The following is a 16455-nucleotide window of genomic DNA, read 5'->3' on the forward strand; positions in this document are numbered from 1 at the left end:
GAATCGAAAGAGAAAAGAATTTCATCGACAAAAGCTTTTTCTGCCGATTATTGAAACGGCAGCTTTTATTTTAAACTACTGAATTATTGATGATTAAAAAGTAAAATAACTTATTTCCGCTTTATATATTTATTTTACTCTTTAATCATCAAGATGAATTTCCGACAAGTAAAGACTGAGACAATCAAATACTGAATTATTAATAATTATTTTCAATGGTAAGCCTTCGGAATCATTCGAGGAAATATTTTATGTTAAAAAATTAGGAAATTCGAAAGTCAGGACTTCAAGAGCCCTCATTCATTCATTCATGCGATTCGAGTACTGTACAAGGTATAGTTGTCTCCAAAGGCTTAATTGGTGCATGAATGAATGAGCGCTCGGAAGCTCCCAACTTCACATCAGTGCTTTTTTTTTTTCTTCTTTGCTTGAATTTCCTATTGTCCTGATCTGATCGTTTTGAAATTTGAAGTTTGAATGTATAAGATTATTCTATAAGAATTATACGGTGTAAAATGGTTTCAATGGCGACACTGTACATTATTTTTTGACATTTCTCATGTCGTTTGTGTTAAGTAGGTTATGTCATTTTCTCATGGTAAGAACTGGTTATATTGTTTCAGCAAAACCAATGCTCATTTGTGGAGACTGAGAAAAATAACTCTTGGACGACATATTTCAGCACTCTTTCACCTTCAATGCGGTGAAATTGAATAATGAAATGCTAATTTCATGTAGAGGTTTTTCTTTGAACTCGTTGAGGAGATAATTGAAGAATACATTGTTTTTGAGCCAGTAACAGATTTTGTGAACGATGTTATTTTTGGAAATATTTCAGTGGTGAATTGATCGAGTTTATTTATGTTGTATTTTCCTTTTATTGATTTTTGTCCTTGTTTTTTCTTTATTTCTATTTTGTCGGAGATTGAATGGAATAGCACTGGCTAGACTTCATCCCTGAAATAGCCAAAAATAAATACTCTATTATTATTCAGTTAATCGACTCGCTATTCGTCGTGTTGTAGACAAATTTGAAAGTGATTTTTTTACACCATACAACAGTACCAAGTACTGAACCGTGCTCGATACCACTTAAAAAATTTGTCGACAATACGACGAATAGTGAGTCGATCAACTGAATAATGTCATCTATGAATAACACTTGAATTCATCTCAGTATTTACAAATGAGCACTTATTTTGATATAATGATTCAACAATATTAAATGGCACAACTAATTGAACACAAATGACAAAAAATTCCAAAAAAATATTACACATTTATGCCATTACCAATTACGACCATTTTAAATTATATCATTCATAATGGAAAACCCTTCATGATAACTAATTCAAGCTTAGTTCAAAATTTCATGTTGATCACGGCACTAGAACCAAATGAAATTAATTTAGATTATCAAATGATGTGATCGAAAGTTCGAAAAAATATTTGATTTGTCCAAATTATGATTAGCTAACAGGCAATAAAGTCTGAAACGATCAATTATCTTTTGAACTGGTTATGAAATGAGATTTTATTTTCGAAAAAACCGATCAAATATGAAAAAAACAACAAGTTGAAGAATTAGTTCCATTGTGATGTAACAATTTCCAAGTTGATGGTTATATAAGAAAATGATTTGTTTCGTCTAAAAAATAACATCTAGAAGAACGACCGTCACAGATAGTATGATTATGATTGAGGAGATCTGGTATTGTCAATTCGAAGGGGATTGCAATTTATAATTATTGAGTGGTTTGTTTGCGCCATTGCTTCGGTTTTTTGTGTGGGTGAACGAATTACATTATCCGGTATTGATTTAAATTTCATCGATATTGACATTGACGTTGGTATCATCTCTTTCATAAATAAAAGGGGGGACGAATAAATTGCTTTCTTTTCTGTTCTTACGTAAATCATCATGAGCTATGGAATTGACATCTCCAGAAGCATTCCAATGAATATAAAATTCCTATGACGTAACAATAAATTGATCTTATCCGAATATTTCCTTTCAAGAAGTCAACAAAAAATATGTTTTATGCATATGAATCACCATACGTTTAAGAATTTATTGTTTTTGTTCCATTTCTAGTTCAACATTTTATACAAGGAATTCTGAGTCATTATCTTTTTTTGTGATGTTTTTTTATGAATTCTAGGAACATATTCAATTTTGAGATGAGCGTCAAGTTCTTCAGAATTACGTTTTATGTAAATAAATGAAATGTTTTAAAATTTTAAATGCGGTTTTGTGGTTTTGATTTTTCAACAATTTATCCATTGAGGCATTATTTACTGCTATTCGTTTAATTACGTTCAGTATGTATAGTTAAATCTCGATATAGTTTGATCTTGATTTTTATAATTATCAAACATTTACTTGGTAATGCTATGAATCGTACTTTTGAAGGCAAGTTTAGTCATAAGAATCTCTGTTGGTAATATACTTAAGATGAAACATCACCAAAGGACTGCTCAGTTCAAAACGAAATTAGAGATATTTTTCTTTTTTTTACTGGATTTTCACATAATTTCATTGAACAATAACTTACATTGTAGTATTTCAATATCTTTAATTTGCGAATGGAAAAAATAAAAATTTTGGTAACTTTTCATTTTTCGGAAAATAATTGATGTCAAGGTATTTCTGCAAAGCACTGATGTTTTTTAAAAATATTGGCAAAAACAAATTCTACAAAAAAAAACCATTACAAAAGAGACAAAACTCCAATATTGTGAAAATTCAAAAAAAGACTGGTAAAGTACTACCTTTCGGTAAAAGTTGAAACAATTGTAATATTCCTAATTCTTACTGGTCTGTAAATTGTTCTCATAACACCGCGTATTATTTTGTTCTCCTTTAGGAAAATATTGACAGATCACGAAAAAAGGGTGGTGTTCCCTAATCTAACCTTTTTCTGATTTATTGAATTGAATTGTGCTTAAATTAAATCATAAAAATTGCCTGAGATTCAAGGACGTCTAACAAAATGGGTTTTTGCTCATTAACGAACTTCACCTTGACGTTGAAGATCAAACTTCTAGGTATTTTCGTTCGATGGTTGTTGTGTATACGGCCGTCAAATTTAATAATAATATTTTTTTATTCAGTAGAAATTACTAGTTATAACTTCACAATAAAATTAACAAAATTTCTCAAAAATAGTGCTCCTTAATATCAGATTTCAACAATTTCCTGAGGGTAACATATTTGTTGCAGTTCTTTAACATTTTAGGCAATTTATTATAACATATCAAACCTCTAATCAGAGAATTGTCAACTCAGTGCACGGCATATATTTCTGCAATTTCGTGCGCGCTTAGACTAAATAAGGGGATTCCTCGAGCGCCGAGAGACTGAAGCATTCGCCAGTGTGACTTTGATAGTAGTTTTCTCACATTTCTATGAAATCTTCTGCTAGATTTTGGTAGTTTAAAGAAAATCATCCCAAACTTGGCCCAAATGGCCGAGAATTTTTTATCAACGCCAGCATCTTCAGCTTCTGTTGAAAGACAGAGCTGCTCTTACAGTTAAAAAAGGCGCAAAAGGTTAGGCGACAAATCTATAAGATGCCTCATGTGTCTTAGACCCTGGATGGAAAATTATGGAATCAAACAAAGCCTAGATGTTTCCCAATATAAAGAACCTTTTTTTTTAAAGTTTGCGATCTTTCTTTTCTGGAATGATTGATGGAATCGATGGATACTCCCATAACAAGTTGTACTTCATGGGTATAATCGGTTTATTCCCTATTACATGAGAGAAAACTGAATTACTTTTGATTTGTTGTTACTTTACTGGGAATAAATTATTTATTATTATTATTAATATTAAAATCAAGCCAAGCCGTGAATACCTAATTTTGGCTCAGATATCGAAAATTACAGACAATGTGAGGAAATGGGCTCAAAAATACACAAATATGTGGAATTTCGAGTAGATCAGATAGTGGGACGCGGAAAGTTGGTAGAATTTTCGGTTAGATCCGCGTTTCGTTGATGTGGTTTGTGTGGGCACCCTTATGGGGGATCTAGTAGAGAATAGGAGGCAATAGCTGGGGGCGCGCAAACTTGGGGGCGGTAACTGAGAGAGAAAGAACAAGGAGCGAGAACATCGGAGGTATTTGGCCTGGGCCAGCGCAACCTCGTTCTGGAGTTTAGTCTTGCGCCAGCATTTTAGGCATGCACTTATAACTAAAAAACCACTAAGTCGAGTACGTAAACGCATGATATAATGACAGAGCGCACCTGATATTCACTTCGCAAAGAAAGCTAGTGCACTTCACTTCGATTCCAATTCACGAGTTAACATCATGTTTTTTTCAATCTGATTCACATTTTTCGAAAATAGTCTCATTTTCACTGCACCCATTTAAAACAGAGCACATTGCACCGCATTTTGCTGAAGAAAACCTGCACCATTTAAAATAATAAGGTAATTGCATATTTATATTTTGGCACGCTTTTCGCTCTTGGCGGCATGCACAACGTGTTGCTATACTCGGTAACTACTATACGGTTTCCTTTGATCTCCTCTGCACTCTGACTAGTTGAACGGATTTATTCTGCCAACTTTTCATTCAACTTTTACGTTCGTTCTGAACGGATTTTTCGAGTTCGGGATGATTCTATCTTTCGCAATCTCTCCGAACTATGCGGATTATTCGTCTTTTGAACTCTTCGTGCTACACTTTCCTCCGATTTTTCACATTTATACGGTTTTTTTATTTTGACATCATTCTTTGAAATTGATCAAGTATCATTAAAATCAGTATTAACATTTTAATTGGAACTGAATTAATTTTTTGAGTTAGATGTCTTACAAAATTTTTGATACTACATGGATCGTTTTCAACAGAAAATATACGTTTTTTCCAATTGAAATTTACGAAAAATGAAATTGGTAAAAAATTTCAGGTTGAAAAAATTTTGTTCTGAATTTAATTGAATTTACTAAAGTTATTTTCAATATTTAAAGTTTCTCCATTATAATTTTCAGGAAGGTAAGAATTTTATGAAAATTTCTTTATATATCAATATTGTTTTTATGTGAGTTTGAATATTTACATCTCAACTCTCCTGTGTATTAATCATAATTAATTTTTGAATTGCCAATATTTCAATCAAATTATATTCAACTACTTCTAGTGGAAACACTAAAGAATATCCGAATTATATTCTAAATTCAATGCAATACATATTCGTATCATAATTGATATTTTTTTAATATTGATATTTTGATGATATAGCATCTTTACATATTTTGATCATCATCATCATGTAGCCACTGTTGTCCAATGCTGGACGTAGGCCTCCTCTAGGTTTTTGCATATCCTACGGTCGTCTTCAACAAATTGATCTTTTGAATTTGAGCAATTAACTTTTGATTTTGACATAATAATGTAGATTATTTCTCGAGAATGGATTTTCAAAAATGATTTCGTCATTTTCAGCCCTTATCAATCAGATTCTCAAGCTAGAATGATTAATGCGTTAAAACATAGTTTTTTTTCTAACGAACATTTGAAGCGAATAAATTATTCTCATATTTTCGAAATAATATTCGAGTGAGTGGCAAGAATTTTTCTACGAAATTTATCTGCCTTAAAATATGATTTTTGAATTTAAAATTCCAACAATAGGGACATCAATTTCAATCCATTTTTTCTTACGCCGTAGTATCGATCTAACCAATGGAAACTAAAAGACAAATATGTATTTCCAAATTAAAAATATGAAAAAACTCATGTAATAGAATATATTCCTTCATATTTCGAGGTAAGAGGAAAATGAAAAATTCTTGTGTAAATTTTGCGTAAATGCGTTTTCCTAAGAACTCCCATTCAACGTAATTGTATTTATTCGATTGATAAAACTCAGACGTTCTGCTTTTTGAAAAGTCCGAAAAAGATGGAAATTCGCTTTTCTAAGTCACCCCTTCAGATTGAATCTGAGTGTTAAACTTTCGAAAGATTTCCAAAGTGGCTTGAAACTTCAGAGTGCCTTTTAAAATATCAGTTCATTGGTTCAGAATTCGAAATGAAGGCTATGCTGTTCGCAGTTCTTCGACTTTTATGGAAAAATAACAGGCTATGAAATTGTCTAATTAATTCAGCGTATTTATGTTTATCGATCTATATTTCATCTTTTCCACAGTCTTATTTTCTCGCATTTGTGAGGATTGAGTTAAGTAGTCGTTATCTATGATGTCGTTTCGAATTGTTGGATTGTTTTCATTATTTTTCAATTTTACTCTAAGAGAATTCTAATGGGGCATTTGGAATCTAGTTTATATCATATTTCAGCCTTGTGTAACAATTGTTCCCACAAAATTTGTGTTTTTTAGAATAGTTTGTAATAGATGTTTTCTCAAATGAGAATTTTATCATTATTGAATTACGAATGGAAAACTGAATAGTGTAGTTCATTTATTGCTAAAAAATGGTGAAGGATCCGGGTAAGTTATTTAAACATTTATTTCCTATAATTGTTGGTAATATCAATATTGGAGTCGCAATTGTTGCAATTCATTGCATTTTGGATATTCATTGTCGATGATAATAACTGTTGATAATAAGGGTAAGCAATTTCGGTAGTTATTTTTCAGACGATATATCCATAATTGTTTTATCAGGTGCTTCCAAAATACCTTCTGGTAGCTCCTCATTAAATCAATTGATTTTGAATCTTGTTCCTGTAAATAATATTCGAAAAAAAAAATCAATAATGCGGAAAAGTAGTTATTTAGGACCGGTTGTGAAAAAAAAAAAATTAATAAAACCATCTTCGTTGTTCTCAACAAATATCGAAAAATGTACGGGTTGATTCATTTTCATTGGGTACATCATCCCAAAAATGACTTAATACCAAACATTTCGTTTTTGTGAAAATAGATATCACGATGTTATTACAAACAATTCAATGATAACCATAAGATGAACGAATTAAATCGGATTCCATTTAAGATAATCCTGACATTGATAGATCGTAACTTCTTCAAGAATTAATTCCTTAGATTCAAGTAAATCATTAATAGTATTATGTTACATAAGTATTGCTAATTGACTTTGATCTTGTTTTCATCGCAAAATCAATTCATTTAATCGCTGAATTAAGTCTGCCCATTATTCAAGCTTCAATATAGTAAATTAATACCGATGTGTTCGATATCTCTATATCGGGTAAGCTTTATCAATATTCCATCAATTTACTCAATGGTTTCAGCGGTTTGTGTACCAGGCTTCCGATTGAAAAGGGAATAATATTAGCTCCTCAAATAATTGACTTAACACGAATATAAACGGCAACATCCGCAATCGGGATTTAATCCCACTTGAGAGATGAAAAGGATCATGGAGATAAATTAGAGGTCGATACCTACAAAAAAATTAGAAACTTATTTACTACTTGACGAACAAGTTTTGTGAACAATTCAGATGAAAAATTCTTGGAAGAAATTGCCACTGATTCTATATCTAAAACTATCTCCCATTTCAAATTCGTTCTCGATAACTCTTGAAGTTTTCATTTTAAGTGACTCCCCCAATTTTTATACGTTGAATTGCCTAAAAGAATAAAAGATATAGGTTGTAATTTGAGAATGTTGAGGTTTGATCAATTTGAGTTGTCCAAGTTCGAGATATTCTTAAAACAGTATGAAATCACTACGTATTGGCCAAATCGAAAATTTAAAAGCTTTTTTTCTGAAAAAATTCGAGTCTTTGTCTTGACCATTTTTTTCTTAATAATCTCATCAACTCATGAACCGTTGAGTTGTCACGTAAGTTATGGCATATTGCTGAAATTGTCATAGATCTGTGAGCTACATCGAAATGTGAATCTCTTATCTATCAGTTAATTCATAGGAATCTACTTCGTATAGAACTAAAGTTATGAAATTTGAAAGTGTTGGTTTTTTCAAGATAACAAAATAATTCGCATGAAATGGCTACAGATCCATTTGATATGTTCATGTTTCATTCAGAGGATATGTCTTCTCGAGATGAAACATTTTTATTGCGAGTTGTCATGTCCTGTCAGCGTCATGTCCTGAATGAAAAATATAGTGTGTCCTAATTGGTTGGTCGATTCTAAATGTTGAGAGTTTCACTAGGAAAATAAGGGAGGATGGCAGTACGAATGTCATATTTGGTGAGTCCAAAATTAATTCCTATGGACCAAGCACATTTAGTTAGGAAAATGGCTTTCTGCGAATTCGGCTGCATTTTTGTAGTTCTTGATGAGCTTATCAAAAATATTCAAATATTCAATTCAGGAATTATTGTCATAAAAGTAGGCCTTGAACGTCTAGTCGCGGCTTCATTTCTGGTTACGTTTTTGCATGAAAGAATTTTCAATTGGTGAATTTTAAAACTTCAGTTTTTAGAAATCACATTAGAAGAGAAAAAGAAAATCAAATTCCCTTTTAGGCCAACCCATTGGTCTTTGGTGATGTCACACCGTTCAAAAGATCCACGTGGCAGTTCGTCATCCATAACCTAAATTTAGTAGTTGAGAGCTGGAGAAATTCTTGAATTTACTCTTCTAAACAAATTTTTCGATAGAAAGATCAATAATCATATTGACTGATCTGAATGTGTATAAGCTAGGCAAATTTCGCTACTAACGGAGTGAAGGGAACTGAAATAGCAACTTCCTCTTATGGTCTGAATAATACAGGGGAATTATCAAGATATCTTGTGGGTTTCAGCGACAGATCGCAATATAATAGGTATGTTGTCTTCACTGAAATATTTGTTCATGAAACCATAATAGATTGTTATTACATGCTCACACGGATATTATAGGAGAGATTGGAATGAAGACATAACAATACGAATTCCTCTGTTGTATATCGTTTGAACGTTGCTTTATTACGACTTCGTATTCGTAGTTCATGATATTTTTGGGTTTTATTTCACACAATATAAACAGTTGTTTATAATGGAAGTAAGATCTATCTTATAAAAATATCTTTAATCAGAAACGTAATTGTTTTGGAATTGATAGCTTATCATCTTTCAACAATTTTCACAGTTTTGTTATTCACAGGTTATAAAGAAACAGATGATAATATAGAAAAATTTTCGAAAAATTATTTCTCTTCGATTTGATGGCTTGTTTTCACTTTTCAAAGGTCGTGTATTCTATTCACGAACTGAAAAATTATTGAGATATCGAAATAATCTTACCGGATTTGTACCAAATTACATTTCAATAGCTCTTTCAATATTCCATGAGAGATTTTGAGAATATATATTGAAAAAGTGAATTTTACTATCTTTTCATTCATTGTACCTGCTAATATCGGTTCTTGAGTGGCAGGTAATGATTTTCTCAAACAATTTTTATATTATGACATGGTTCCATGAATAACTCATTAAGCTGTACTCTATGGAATCTTTAAGGTAGACAGTTTATCATTTTGAGTTGATATTGTTAATTTCGAGTCCCAAATGATGCATGGGAAAAATTTCGTTACAAAATGGTGAAGGTGCTGGTTTACATATTACCATTATTTTCTATAATAATTGAGCAAACAAATTTTTTTAAATTTTCGGCCAGATATCGTTTAATATGGATTTTACGAAGGTACCATAAAACTCAGCTAATATTTTTAAATTCCAATTCTAAATGCACAACAATACTATTATTGGAAAATCGATGATTTTTTCGGTTTCAAATCGTTTTGATGTTGTCATTATGAAGTTCGTCGAGTGGTTTCCAAGATGGCATATGTCTCACCACTAGTTGAAATGTATTTTATGAATTCTCAGCAACGCTTTCATGACTAAACAATAGTTTAACATGAAAGCATTCGTGAGAGGGTGAAATTCAAATAGCACTCTCTCTAAGACTTGAACAAAGACTTTCAATCGAGTTATCCTTCACTTTATCGATGAATTCAATTGAAGACGTTGTTTACTGGCCAGATAATTGATTCATTATTTTGTTTCTCGGCTTGGTTTTGAACATACTATTCACGTAATCGGCTTCCGTCCGTAATGTAGGAGTTCACTTTACGTCAATTTTCGTTATTATTTCCGATGATAATGGGCATTAGGAATTGTTCGACTGAATATCTGAACTTTTGACCTACTTACAATTTGTTCGAAACTAGAATAGCTATATACATGAAATTTGGTACAAAAATCGGTTATTATACTGCTTCAATACTTCCATCGATTATTTCAAGGGGATGAATATAAAGTATTAAAATCATTTCTCGAAAACTACAACCAAACTCAGGGAATTGAAGAAACAAAATGGTACACTCAGTTTTTTCAACGGTTTCACAGTTTATGAATTATATTTCAAATTTATGAACGAATAAATATATATTTGCCATGGAAGTAGGTTCCTTCCGAAAAAATAAACTGATGTGTCTCAAAGAGTCAATTTGTTTCTTGGTGGTTCAGTTTCCTTAAATTTTTTATGAGAAACGTGTTTCGGTAAAATAACTTTGGAGCACCTTCAAGGTATGCTCTTATCAGATTTCGCATTGGAATAAAATTTTTGTGAGAGTTAGATGAAAAAATTAACCGTTATGAAAAGAGTTTCTATTCAGATTCATTATGTTTCAGTTAAAAAATAGTGAGAGGTTGTTTCTATTGTAATGAATTTATAACTAGTATAATACAGAATTGTAGTTTAATCTGTTTATATAGTACAAAAAATATATTTTAATGAGAGCAATGTAAAGTATATTTGCTATCAAAAACTCAAATATAAACTACGACACATTTTCAGTGAATTACATCATTATCATTATAATTTAAAACAATATACACCTAAAAATTGAGTACTGTATTACACTCAAGTTATGAAGTAGATCATCAACAGTTGTTTTACACTCAAAGAAATAACATAAATGAAAACATCAAAAATTCCAATACAAACTGGTCTTCTTCATAACTCTCAGAAATTCTCAGAAAATCTATAATAGATTTTTCACTATATCTTAGAATAAAAGTACAAGTACAATTTACGTTTGGTTGAAAATTATTATTGTTAGGAACCTCCGAAGGTTTATTATACTTTGATCCTAGAGTATCGAAAAATGCTTCAAAGGAATGTAGTTCAAGCCTGATTTCTATGAAATGGTCAATAGGAATGAATGATGTTGAACTCAGTTAAATTAATTTCCCTAATTCAAAAAATCATTAATAGATTTTTTACTTCATCGTAGAATACAAGGTGTCCGCATGAAATTTGTTACAGATATTTCTCACTGAAGTTAATCCGTCTAATTTCAGAGTCGAGACATTTTATAGGAAAGAGAAAATAATCAAATTTCCTGTGAAGGCCGAACTCACTTACTTTTCTCGAACTTGAACGCTAATTAATTTAAACTTCGGTATCTATTTCACCTGATATCTGAGGATATAAATGAAAAATACTCCACCGGATAATCCTTTCGTTGAGCTGAAACACTTTCCTAATGAAACCCATCAAGCAAAAACTTTAATAGAAACACAAGCCTGGAATTATGTCTTTCCTCGACTACAGAACGACCTATAACTCAAAAGTTGTTCGTTTTCGTCCCTGATGGGTAGGAAAAGCATATTTTCCATCCGAATTAAACAAGAGAGCTGAGGTGAATGAAATAGGGGATTACATCAAACACTTCGACATAGCTTATCATCTTGTTCCCGTAATCGTGAAATGGATTTCCAGCTGCTTTGATTCAAGCTGGTGCCGACTGCTCTCCAGTGGGTATATTGATTAAAATTTAAGTATATTAGGCCTTTGACCTGCCCAGTCTATTGAAAAACCTTGGGGACGAATCCTTGCTCCTATTCGAATTGAATGCTGATTTTGGAAATCATTTAAGATACTCTTATCGTACTTCTTCTTCCAGTAACTATCCGGGTCCTTTGGTTTTTCAGCCATGAAATTCTCCTTCGGCCTTGGCCGCGTATAGCTGGAATTTTTCCCTGCAGAATTGTTCTGCTTTTTTCCACAACGTGATGCCACCATTTTTCTAGAATAAAAAGCGTTAAAGACGAGATGACTTATCGAAAGTGAGACGCAGACGAAGCTATTCTAAAGACGTTGTATTCGTTAGAGGTTTTGTTCAATTAACATTCAACGAGTGAAGACGAAATTCAGTAATTAAGACTTGAATATCTTATCAATACTGTAAACTGTAATATTGTTAGATTTTGAAAATAGACGTGTATATAATTAAAAAAATATTTAAGTCAATCAGAAGAAGAAAATTGGCCAGGTTATCGAATCATACCCAGAGTAATCGAAAAATCAAGCCTATATTTTAGTTTATCTCACAAATAGTGACTGCTCTGATTGTTTTCTTCTAGAATAAGTAGGGTCCGAGGATGACCTATTGAAATATTGAAACATATGTAGCCATTTTAATATAATAATTGTATCCGACGTAGAAAGTATTTTCTTTCTCATCATTACTCCAATAAAAAAAAAATGCTTACGTTTCTACCAATTATATGAAGAATGCATTGATAACATTAACAAAAGGGGTTTCCAGCTGTATATTCAGTTAAATCGCGGTAAAACACATTAATGTTAATATTAATTTATGAATTAATTAATTAATTGATTAAATCTAAGTCGATTTTAACATAACTTCAAATGACAAATTAGAACAATCAATAACTATTTGTATTCGTCTTACCACAAAATGTTTCAACCATGAAATCTACACCCAATGTAGTCCAGAATGTTTCAATGATATAATTTATTTCCTTAGGAATTTCAAAAACTTACTTTCCGTATAAACGAAGAACGAAGAGCTCCTCTATTCTATATATAAAAATTCTAAGTAAAGTAATATGAGTATTTCCTGTAAACGTACAAGAATTGATTACTATACAATATTGATTTTCCTCTATGGAATCCGTGAAATTAAAAACCGGTATAATAGCTATTAACAGATTCTGCGAAAAAATCACGGAATTCTCAACTCTTGAGTACAATTTTCCGCTGTTTAATTCAATCATAAAATTCTTAGCATTCCTCACAGTAAACTGAGAGGAATTCGAAAAAAATTTTTCGCAATTGAAGAAGCGCAAATACTGGCCTGCATCCTTCAACTGCCGATATTGATACAAAATACATCCGATAAATCAAGCATGAAACTATGATCCCCGATACATTAATTGGTAGAATTAACCCAATCAAATATTCATAATTGCTTTGCACGATTGGTGGATTTTCGAATTGATGTAAATTGAAATGATGAAATTGAACGGTTACGTTTGAATTTTTGAAAATTCAACCATTTTATAGTATGGACTTGAAAGCTGGGTTAGGACAACAGAATAATAATAATGTTTCATGAATTATTTCTCACAAATACAAGTCTCACAATGAAGTTCAAATTCTAGTTGTTTGAACTTAACAGAATAATAAATGCTTGGTGAATTGTAAAGACACCTTTTGAAATATTTCTCTTTGATTCGATTTTCGATTCCGCCAAACTATAATTGCTTGTTTTATTCGATAATTTTCATTTCCCCTCCTTCAACTCTTCATTTTTCTCTAGGATTACTTGTATCGGTACGTCAAAGTCGCACCTAACAATCCATAGAATTAGAGTTTTTCAATGCTTATAATGAAAAGAAATTATCTTTTCCTCATAATCTATTCAATCTTTTCTATATTTTCGTCAGAATGTCGATATCTTCAGAGTCAATACGAGCCATAGGGAAACTTGTTGCAGAATGGCGAAGGGGCCAGTCCAATCATACTCGCCAATTATTCGACAGCAACTGGGAGTTCTATTCGAGTTTGACAGTGGGACGATGTAGAATTTGAACTTAAATAATTAGAATTCGGGCTGTCTGGCAGTGTAGCTCATATATTTCTTAGTTCAGCCGCTTTGTTCCCGAACTTGTTCGATACTAAAGCCTTCCACATAAATTATGACATGAGTAATATTCCTGTTGATTTAGGGGGCACTTGTTCCCAGACTTGGTTCTGGTTTCCCAATAAATTCCTTTCGCTGATATGAAAACTTTCTTAATATAAGATTTGACGGTAGTAGAACATCAAACAGAGCCCGATAGATCGTTCAAAACCGTGGAACATCTTTCACGTTTCGGGATTCTTCCAGGAAATACTTCAGCTGCGGCGAAGATGAATGAAACTGGCGACACAATGGTGCATTGAGTTGGTTTGAAAAGATCTCGAGATGATCGAGTGCTAAACGGGCCATGTGGTGATTAATAGACAAGCATGGAAATGAAGGGATTACCAACAGTCGACTGCACCTATTCCAGAAGAATTCAAGGTGACATTCTGAATTGAAGAGTTCTCCGATTTTATTCGCAATGACGATAGAAGGAATAAAAAAATTGTATTTTTCCTAGAAAATTGTATCGTTAAAGAACGTGTGGAAAGTCATCGAGATAAAAGAGTAAATCCATAAGGGTTTTTAAATAAAGGAATTTTTTTTAGAGCTATAGAACTTTAAATTGCAATAACAACGATGGATTATTCGATTGACATGAATTTTATTTATCCGCAAGATAATCTTGTGGCATTACATTTTGAATATCATTTCTGGCATATAACCGCCACGGCTGGCTCGGATGTAGTCCAATCTGGACGTCCAATTTTCGATGACTTTTTCCAACATTTGTTGCCGTATATCGGCAATAACACGGCGAATGTTGTCTTCCTAATGGTCAAGGGTTTGTGGCTTATCCGCAAAGACCAATGACTTTATATAGCCCCACAGAAAGTAGTCTAGCGGTGTTAAATCACAAGATCTTGGAGGCCAATTCACAAGTCAAAAACGTGAAAGTAGGCGGTCACCAAACGTGTCTTTCAATAAATCGATTGTGGCAAGAGCTGCTTAACATGTTACGCCGTCTTGTTGGAACCACAGTTTTCTTAGAATTAGAAATATATACGGTTGCTCTGAAAAAACTTTCACATACAAAGTTAAATCATCTGTTAGAGATTTATCTTGGTTATTTTCCATTTCCTTTTTGAAAATAAGTGCATCCGTATTCACATTCACTTTGTGTGTGATCATATGCATAATGCAATGTCATCTTATCAAGTGTGCATTTATACAGCAAGTATCAAACTGAGTTAAATAAAAATACCTTCCAAGTGAGATTTCCAATGACGGTCAGAGCAGTTATATTCAGTATGACGTTAGTTCAAAGGAAAATCTCTAGATCAGATGGCCGGTTTTGTGGGAATAATTGGCTGACGCAGATAAAAGCCTATTGTGGGTTGAATTCCAATCAGCCCAGATCCTTTTGCCTTCTAGAAATAAATAAGCTAATAATTCTTAATTAAATCCGTTCAATCAAATCGTTGAACTGGAAAAGTTAGATTTAATCAGATTTTGTTCATCTCACCATGCAAACCGGAATTAAAATTACGTATTTTCCACTTTTCTGACAGTTGAAGATCTTTTTCTGATTAATCTGAAAATTTAATAACATAAAATGTTCTTTATTATTCTTGAAATATTGGAAGATATTCGATTATTCAATTTCAATCCATTTTAATTCAATAATTTTATTAATTAATTTTTAATCGAATAATTCAACATATAAAATATATATAATTCGACATAATCGATAATTTGACATAAACTGTAGAGTTTTTTTTTCATAGACAAACTGAACATCAACTATGCTCACGAAAATATTTTCTAATACTTATCCGATATTCTTGGAATTGTTGTTTTTTATATATCTACAATATTTCTTTCGGATTAATAATTTTTTTATTCGAGAATAGAAAGTTCAAGTTATATTGTTCACAACCCGATGGACGGAAAGAGTTGTCTCTCTCAACATGACCAGGTTTGTGACATAAGTGACAGGTTTTAGTTCTTTCTGGACTGTTTCCGGAGATATGTCTTATATAATAATTAGAAGAGAATTGGCAACCAAATAAGAACTAATTATAATGAAAATTAATAATTAAAATGAAATTTAACAATTGAAGAAATGGTACAATTACTAATTTCTGTAATCGTTTTCTTCACAGTATCTCTCAATATGATCAGGCTTGTGATATACGTAACAGGTTTTCGTTCTTTCTGGACAGTTTCTGTCCAGAAAGTTCTTATTTCTTGCCAATTCTTGGTGTAATATTATTATTAATATTACAACGAGAATTGGAGAGAAATAAGAACTAATTATAATAAAAAATAATATATAATAATTAAAATAAAATTCAACAAATAAAGTTATAGTACAATTACTAATTTCTGCAATCGTTCTCTCTCAAGATGACCAGACTTATAACATAAGTAATAGGTTTCAGTACTTTCAAGACAGTTTCGGTAGATATGTCCTATAATAATAATATAACACCAAGAATTCACAACCAAACTTGAACTAATTCTCAAGGACCGGACACGACCCTTCTGATATTTCAAATATCTGGGATTGAGTGAATGTTCCTCTTAGCGGGAAGTGAGAAAACCTACGTGGATGAGGAATT

General features: G+C 31.9%; 1 protein-coding gene across 2 annotated transcripts in view; it reads left to right on the forward strand.

The window, feature by feature from the left end:
- The window catches only part of LOC123685733, a 155791-nt gene that overhangs the window by 78419 nt on the left and 60917 nt on the right, over positions 1-16455 (forward strand). The window contains exon 1 of one of the 2 annotated variants that reach the window (XM_045625573.1): positions 4173-4438. The exons of the other annotated variant lie outside the window; for it this stretch is intronic. The gene's annotated coding sequence lies outside the window, so the exon portion shown is untranslated. Of the gene's footprint in view, positions 1-4172; positions 4439-16455 lie in introns of those variants that run through there. 2 annotated transcript variants of the gene reach the window in all.

The sequence above is a fragment of the Harmonia axyridis genome, chromosome X (genome assembly GCF_914767665.1).
Source record: "Harmonia axyridis chromosome X, icHarAxyr1.1, whole genome shotgun sequence".
NCBI classification, from domain to species: domain Eukaryota; kingdom Metazoa; phylum Arthropoda; class Insecta; order Coleoptera; family Coccinellidae; genus Harmonia; species Harmonia axyridis.